This window comes from Hevea brasiliensis, chromosome 13, assembly GCF_030052815.1.
Source record: "Hevea brasiliensis isolate MT/VB/25A 57/8 chromosome 13, ASM3005281v1, whole genome shotgun sequence".
In the NCBI taxonomy this organism is placed as follows: Eukaryota; Viridiplantae; Streptophyta; class Magnoliopsida; order Malpighiales; family Euphorbiaceae; genus Hevea; species Hevea brasiliensis.
The window spans coordinates 19,379,405-19,387,214 of record NC_079505.1 but is presented as its reverse complement, the minus strand read 5'-3'; the positions used below and the strand labels follow the sequence as shown (position 1 = coordinate 19,387,214).

At 32.1% G+C, this 7,810-nt stretch overlaps 1 long non-coding RNA gene across 1 annotated transcript; it reads left to right on the top strand.

The window, feature by feature from the left end:
• Positions 1-2,314: 2,314 nt before the first annotated feature.
• On the top strand, positions 2,315-4,807 carry LOC110655600 (uncharacterized). The gene is made up of 3 exons (XR_002494997.2): positions 2,315-2,543; positions 3,099-3,209; positions 4,161-4,807. It is a non-coding gene; the product is annotated as an uncharacterized LOC110655600 (long non-coding RNA).
• Positions 4,808-7,810: the final 3,003 nt, after the last annotated feature.

Genomic DNA, 7,810 nt, shown 5'->3' with positions numbered 1-7,810 from the left:
TATCTACTATAAGTGTGTAGCCTTTTTACATGAAACTCCACTTAGCCTGCTTGAACTGGACAGAAAACCAATGAACCGATGCAGCTCAAAAGGGCTCAAACAGGTCGACCACCAAGACAACAGGCAGATTCTAAGCCTGCCAAATTACCTCATTAAAAAAAATAAAAATAAATAAATAAATAAAAATAAAGTTAAAATTACACCACAGAAGACCAATTAAGATTCAAACCTGTGCACTACAATAGTAACAATACACAACAAAAGCCATATTCCATCGAAGCAAATGGTGATTTTTATGTTTCCATTCAAAACATATTAACAATTATGCTTTTTCTTTGTATTTCTCTTTTCCTCTTTTCTTTTACCAAGGCTAAAAGCTATTTTTAAATAAATTTATATACACTTAAAATATAACTAATCGTCTTATTCAAGAATTGTGTGAATTATTTATAATTTTATTTTATTATTTATATTATATTTTTTATAATATAATTTAATAGTTTTTATATTTTATATTTTTAAAATCATATTATAAAATTTTATTAATAATAAAATTTATAATTAATTATAATTTTATTTCATGTATTAATAAATAAAATTTTTTATATCAATTAATATGCTTTTATTAAATTAATAAAAGATGACCACTCTCAAAAGAGGAATGGTGGTGGAATGAGGAAGTACAAAAGGCAGTGAAGAGAAAGAGAGAATAGTATAAGAAATTACCTAAGTGTGATAATAATGATGCATGTGAATAGTATAAGATAGCAAAGAAAGAGGCAAAAAAAGACAATTAGTCAAGTAAGAGCGCATGCTTTTGAAAAGTTATATAAGAAATTTAGAACTAAAGAATGAGAGAAATATATTTATAGATTAGCAAGGATGAGAGAAAAGAAATGTCAAGATCTCAATCAAGTTAGGTGCATTAAGGATAAAGAAGGAAAAGTGTTGGTGAAAGATGAGGACATTAAAGAAAGATGGAGAAATTATTTTGATGATCTTTTTAATAATAGTCAAAATGGTAATAGCGTGAATATAGACTACAGAACAATAGAAAAGAATGTGAACTATACTAAAAAGAGTAGATCTTTAGAATTAAAGGAAGCACTTAAGAGAATGAAAGTGGGTAAAGCCTGTTGCTACTGTCCCAAAGTAATCACTTTAAATATCTCGGCTCAGTCCTTCAAGTATATGGGGGATATGAGGAGGATGTTAGTCATATGATTAAAGCCGGATGATTGAAGTGAAGACGTGTCACGAGAGTTTTATGTGATCGCAAGATTCTTAATAAGTTAAAAGAAAAATTTTACCGTATAGCCATACGACCGATCATGTTATATGGTAGTGAGTGTTGGGCATTAAAGAAGTCGTATGTGTTTAAGATAAGAGTTTGCGGAGATGAGAATGTTAAGGTGGATGAGTGGCCATACTAGACTAGATAAAGTCCGTAATGAGAGTATTAGAGAAAAGGTAGGAGTGGTGCTAATTGAGGATAAGTTGAGAGAAAGGAGATTGAGGTGGTTTGATCATGTGAAATGTAGACATACGGAGGCTTCAATTAGACAAGTAGAACACATTAGGTTAGAGGATAAAAAGAAAAGAAGTAGTAGACCTAAACTGACTTGAATGAGAGTAGAATAACATGACCTAAAAGTATTACACATTTCTGAGTATTTAATAAAAAATCGTTTAGAGTGGAGAAAGAGAATTCATATAGTCCACCCCAAGTTTTTTGGATAAAGGTTTATTTGAGTTGAATTGAGTTATTAAATTAATAAAAGATATAAAACTATATATCATTAGATTTTAAATTTAAATTTTAGAATAATTATATACATATATTAATACAGTATTTTAAAAGATAAATCACCACTTTTCAATCTAAACAAAAATTTATTTAAAAAATGATTGATTTTTAATATATATAACATGATGACTTGAAATTATAATTTTAAGAATTCCTAAATTTTTCTAAAACATGTAGTAGGAAAGAATTTTATATAATTTTTTATGAGATAAGATTTTAATAGTTAAAATTTGAAAATGATTAATAAAAAATTATGGTTAATATAATAATTTAATTTTTTATATAAAAAATAAAATGAAAAATAATAAAAAAATTGTTACATAATAATTTTTTAAGCAGCCTCGTTAGTTTAGATAACAGACTCTTGTAAATCAATTTTTAAGTCAGTTTTAATATATATATATATATATATATATATATATATATATATATATATATATATATATGTTAAACAATTAGGGTAGAAAATAAAAATAATAAAAAAAAGGCTAAATTAAATATTCCTGTAAGATACAGTGGTGAATTGGCATTATTCCATAATATTTCTAAGAGGCTTTGGATAGCTCAGGAAGATTACCTCCAAGAAGTTAATTTTCCCGCTAGTCCAAGGAAAAGTGAGAAATTTTCCGTGAAAGTAGAGAAGAAAAGAAGATGAACAGTACATCACCAGCTCATTCATCAGTGTTCCCTTATAATCTTATATCTATCCAAGATCGCAGAAAAGAGGCCAAGCTTGGTTTGTTTTATCTCTTACACTCTTAAAAATTTTCAATTATATACTACGTTATGCAATTTATTATTGCTTCTTCTTAGGTTTTCGCCAATTTTATGCAATTCATTAACTTCTGTGATCTGGGTATCTAAAAATTCGAAATTCAGTCCTCTCTTTCTCGAAATTAAAGAGACATGAGCTATGGATTTCTTTTTTCTCTTGGGAATTCTACTTTTCACTTAGAAAAATTAGGAGAAGGAACTTCGGAACAGAATTGAAATTGCCTAAGTTTGTGTTAATGCATAATGGAAAATCTTCTCCATGTTTTTCTTGGGGAAAAAACAACTGGAAATGTTTGAAAACAAAACCTGTCATGAATATTTAATGTTTTAGCCCCTTAAATATATGGCCAATCCAAAGAGCATTGGGCTAGTTAAGAATTTAATTCCTTCGGCCTTCTAAAGGTGTAAAATTTATAACTCTAGCGTTAGTGATGAATTTGTATATGTACATTTCCGATTTGCCAAGAAAATGAAGATTTATGATGTTTTGGAACTGCCATTCCATCCTACCTTGCAGTTCTTAAAGCTGATTTGATGACTTCACTTAACAAAGAGGTTAAATCCTTGGATTAAGATAACTGGAAGTTTGAAGGACCTCGTTTGCGCATCCACCTTATATCAAGGCCTGGTTAGTCCTTCAATCTGTCATTTGTCCTTCCCTTTTACAATTTCCTGCTCTTTGCCCGTTTTATTGGATAATTAGGAGAAACATATTTTTGTCCTTTAATTCATAATTTGCCGTATGCATGGTACATTAGAAGGTTCTTTTTCCAAGTGCCATTGATAATCAGTTGCCTAAGATGTGGTAAGTATTGGAGGTAAAGGTCTATTGAGGTCTTGTTGGATCTTGGGCCAGCTTTCAAATTCTATTGTGCATACTATGATATTTAGACACATATTCTTAACTAGGACACAGAGTGCTGAACATGGCGTCTTCTTTCATGTTTACTCTTGGAAATGGCCAATAATTTACTTGAATTTGTTCTTACAGTTATTGTGAAGCGTCCCTAATTCATTTTTCCAGGACAAGAAGGATAATTGACAAAGAAAGGATTTAATATTTGATCACTAAACATAGTTTCTGTAGTTAATTCCACTTCCCTTAAAGAAATCTATATTTGTCCCAGAGTATCAAAGAAATCTCTCAACAAATTTTTGAAGCTGAAATTTACTTTAGAGAACATTTTTCATAAGTTTTAGAAGTGTATTCTGGCATATCTGATAAATTCCTGTATCTCCCTTGTGAAGTATCCTTGCTTTGTAAGGAATTGCACATGCCACACACATGTGAATTTCCTTTGAAATCTACATAGATAGAAGAGCAGATTCTTAGTGACAACCCTTAAATCTTTCTGGCATATTATTCTTTCTTTGCATGTTCACAAGCCCAAGGCATATGCACGTCAGTGCATGTGCGCACATGCATGTTTAGGTTCTTGGCTTGTTCTGGATGCTGGGAGGCTGCTTTATTTGTGATCTATTGGTCCAACTTTTTGTAATTTGTCTTTTCAATATCATTATGATCATTATTGTTTGTTATATTTATTTAAGAAAATCTTAGTTATTATTTTCAATTCAGTTGGGCTTCTAAACAAGAAGCTGGAATAACAAAGAATAGTTAGCTCCACCAAAATAAGTTGGATTCTTCAGATATATCACATCTTTCATTTGTGGACTCAGGAATCTGTTCTTTGGCTGCTGGCAGGATTAATGGTCTGTTATTATTATTATTATTATTTTTGAAATAATGGTCTTTTTATTTCTTAATTCTTGTTCCATTCACTGAATATGAAAGACTTGTTCAGTGACGAGTCTTGTGAACCTATTCTCATCACCAAAAGAATATTCGTTTATCTTCTTTTCTATCCTAGATTAGTCTTCCTTGATGCGGTTTAGTCTGTCTTTTCCTGTCTCTTAGTCAACCAATGCTCCAACCCAATGGAAAGTTACATGTAAAACAGATAGATTTAGATTTATATTGATTGTTTTCAACAGATAGATCGAAAACTATGCCAAGAACTGCTATGTTTTCAAGGTCAGAGAGGAGGTTGATGCCAAGAAAGTTGGACTAAGCTGACAAGGAAGCCGGCGATGGGTGGTTTCAATGCTTGAAGTCAGAAGAAGCTGGTAATGATTTTAAGAAAAAAAAAGTGTAGTTGTAACCTTGCCACTTGTTGATGCCTTCTCTATAGCCAATTCTTATATGCTAAAATCTGTTCTATGTTATGTTTTGTCTCTTTGTGCCTTTTTTTTTTTTGGTCAAATATCTCTGTGTGTCTTTCTATAGCTAAAGGCATAGTTATTAAAGGCTCAAGGGGCACCAAGGCGCCAAGGTGTCTTGGAGCCTAGGCGCAAGGCGTAAGAGTGCGCCAGAGCGAGGCAAGGCACAAAAATAAAAAAAATTAAAATTAAAAAAAATATATAAATATTCCATTACATTTCAAGTAACATAAAACTACATAATAATAACTAACAAACATTCAAGTAATAATAATTTTGCAATCCAAAAAAGATAAAAACAAACTAATGAAAAGTTAAAAATACTAATAAACTACTAAAAGTTAAAGTTTAATAAACTAGTAAACTACTAAATGTTCAATTCACATCAATAGAAATATCAAAGTCCTCTTCATCTTCTTCATCAACTTCATTATCTTCCTCATACTCATCTTCTAAATCAATATGTTCATCATCTTAATCTTCTTCCTTATCTTCAAGAAGCGAAGAGGTATGAGTGGATGGTGTTTTTCTTTTTTGCTGTGGTGTAGATCTTGAAACAGGTGTAGATGCAACATTTTTTCCTTTACTTGATATAGTGTCGTAGACATCCTCATCAAAATCAACAGCTTCAGCAACCACATTCCATGTCAAATCATCTTCAAAAACAAGTTCATCTCTATCTATCTCTTGCTCCATTTGACTCATCAACCATTCATTACTATCATCAATTTCTTTCAATGAGATGGGGTCAATGCGGTCACGTGCATCATATCGACGCTTTAATGACTGATTTTACTTAACAAACACCAAATCATTCAAGCGATGTTGAGCTAGCCTATTCCTTTTTTTTTTATTATGAATTTGCAAAATATAATAATTTTAATAAGTATGATTTTTGAAAGAACAAATTAAAGGTATAATTCTAAAGGGAAATATTTTGTCACTCACACGCTCAAAGATGCTTCAATTATGGTCACAACCAGATGCACTATAAGTAAGGCCAAACACTTTAACAGAAAAATTTCTCAAATTTGGAGTTGTAACTCCATAAGTCAACCACCATGTAGCTAATGAAAAATAAATGCATATTAATTATTATTCAAAAAGATTGCAAGATGAGATTACGTGCTTATGAGTAAAATTATATTACCTAGAGACACTTTCTTTCGATTCCTAATTGCCATATCCATTCCAAAGATGCCATCAGCATTTTGATGATAAGGCAATTGTGTCATTATTTTGTCCTGCTTTTCTTTGCTTGGAATCAACCTTGCTACAACTTGGCATAAGCTAGTAATAACCTCAACATCTTCATTAATTTTCTCATTTGAATTAAAAAATTCAGGATTCAAATAATATTCAGCTGTATGCAAAGGTTAATGGAGTTGGCTTTTCCATTGTTTATCAATAATCTCAAAAATTGTCTCATATTTTTCTTCATTGTCACCAAATAACTTTGCAATTGCTTCTTTAGCCCTATCCATCACCTCATAAATATATCCCATTGCAGGCATTTTCTCACCATAAACTAGTCTATGCACACGGACTAATGGACCAAATATCTTTAAGATATAAACAATCTTAGTCCAAAAAGTAGGCATCATGACAATACTGCATGCTTTCTTACTAGATAATTCTTTTGCCCACTTACTTTTGGTCCATTCCTCTAAAGTATACATCTTTCTCAAATTCGCCTAGTGCTTATGTGTGTAGAAAGAGATGATTCTTATTGATTTCAATTAATCTGTACATGGGTATATATATACAATTGATTCCTATAATTGTGTTCTACTAATTAGGAAGAAATCCTAAATAGGAATACAGAATACAGAATATACAGAGAAATAATATAGTGATTGACTTTCCATAACATAGTGATTGACTTTCCATAACACTCCCCCTCAAGTTGGAGCATAGATGTTAATCATGACCAACTTGTTACAAATGTAGTCAATCCTAGCTCCATTCAGAGCTTTTGTGAAAATATCTCCTAACTGCTCTCCAGTTTTGATGTGTCCTGTTGAGATGATCTGTTGTTGAATCTTTTCACGAATAAAGTGACAATCAATCTTAATATGTTTGGTCCGCTCATGAAACACCAGATTAGAAGCAATATGAAGAGCAGCTTGATTATCACACCACAATTTCGCAGCGAGGAGGTCTTAAAACTGTCTCATCTAGTAATTGAAGTATCCACATTACCTCACATACCGATTGTGCCATGGCTCTGTATTCGGATTCAGACTAGATCGAAAGCGCACTCTGCTTCTTGCTTCTCCAAGACACCAAATTTCCTCCAATAAAAACGCAATATCCAGTAGTTGACCTCCTGTCAACCTTAGATCCAGCCCAGTCGGCATATGAAAAACATTCAACATTCAAATGCCCATGATTACCATATAGCAAACCTCTTCCTGGAGCGCCCTTCAGATAACACAAGATTTGTTCCAAGGCTTCCCAATGAGCAACAGTTGGGGAAGACATAAACTGACTTACCACACTAACGGCATAAGCAATGTCAGGACGAGTGACTGTAAGGTCGTTCAATTTTCCTACCAATCTCCTGTATCTCTCTGCATCTTCAAACAACTCACTATCACCTGCTAACAGTTGTAAAGTTGGAGTCATTGGTGCGCTACAAGGCTTAGCACCTAATTTTCCTATCTCTGTCAATAGATCGAGGACATATTTTCTTTGAGACAAGAAAATACCTTCTTACTTCTCATAACTTCGATACCCAAGAAATACTTTAACAATCCCAAGTCGTTGGTCTGAAACTGAGTTTGGAGGAAGGTTTTAAGAGATAAAATACCTGCAGAGTCACTCCCAGTTATGACAATGTCATCCACATAGACTACCAAGAGAATTAGACCAGCCTCAGATTGCCTATAAAATATTGAGTGATCACACTTACTCTTTTGCATACCAAATTCCTGTACTGCTTCACTGAATCTCCTAAATCATGCCCTAGGACTTTGTTTCAAGCCATAAAGAGACTTCCGAATCCTA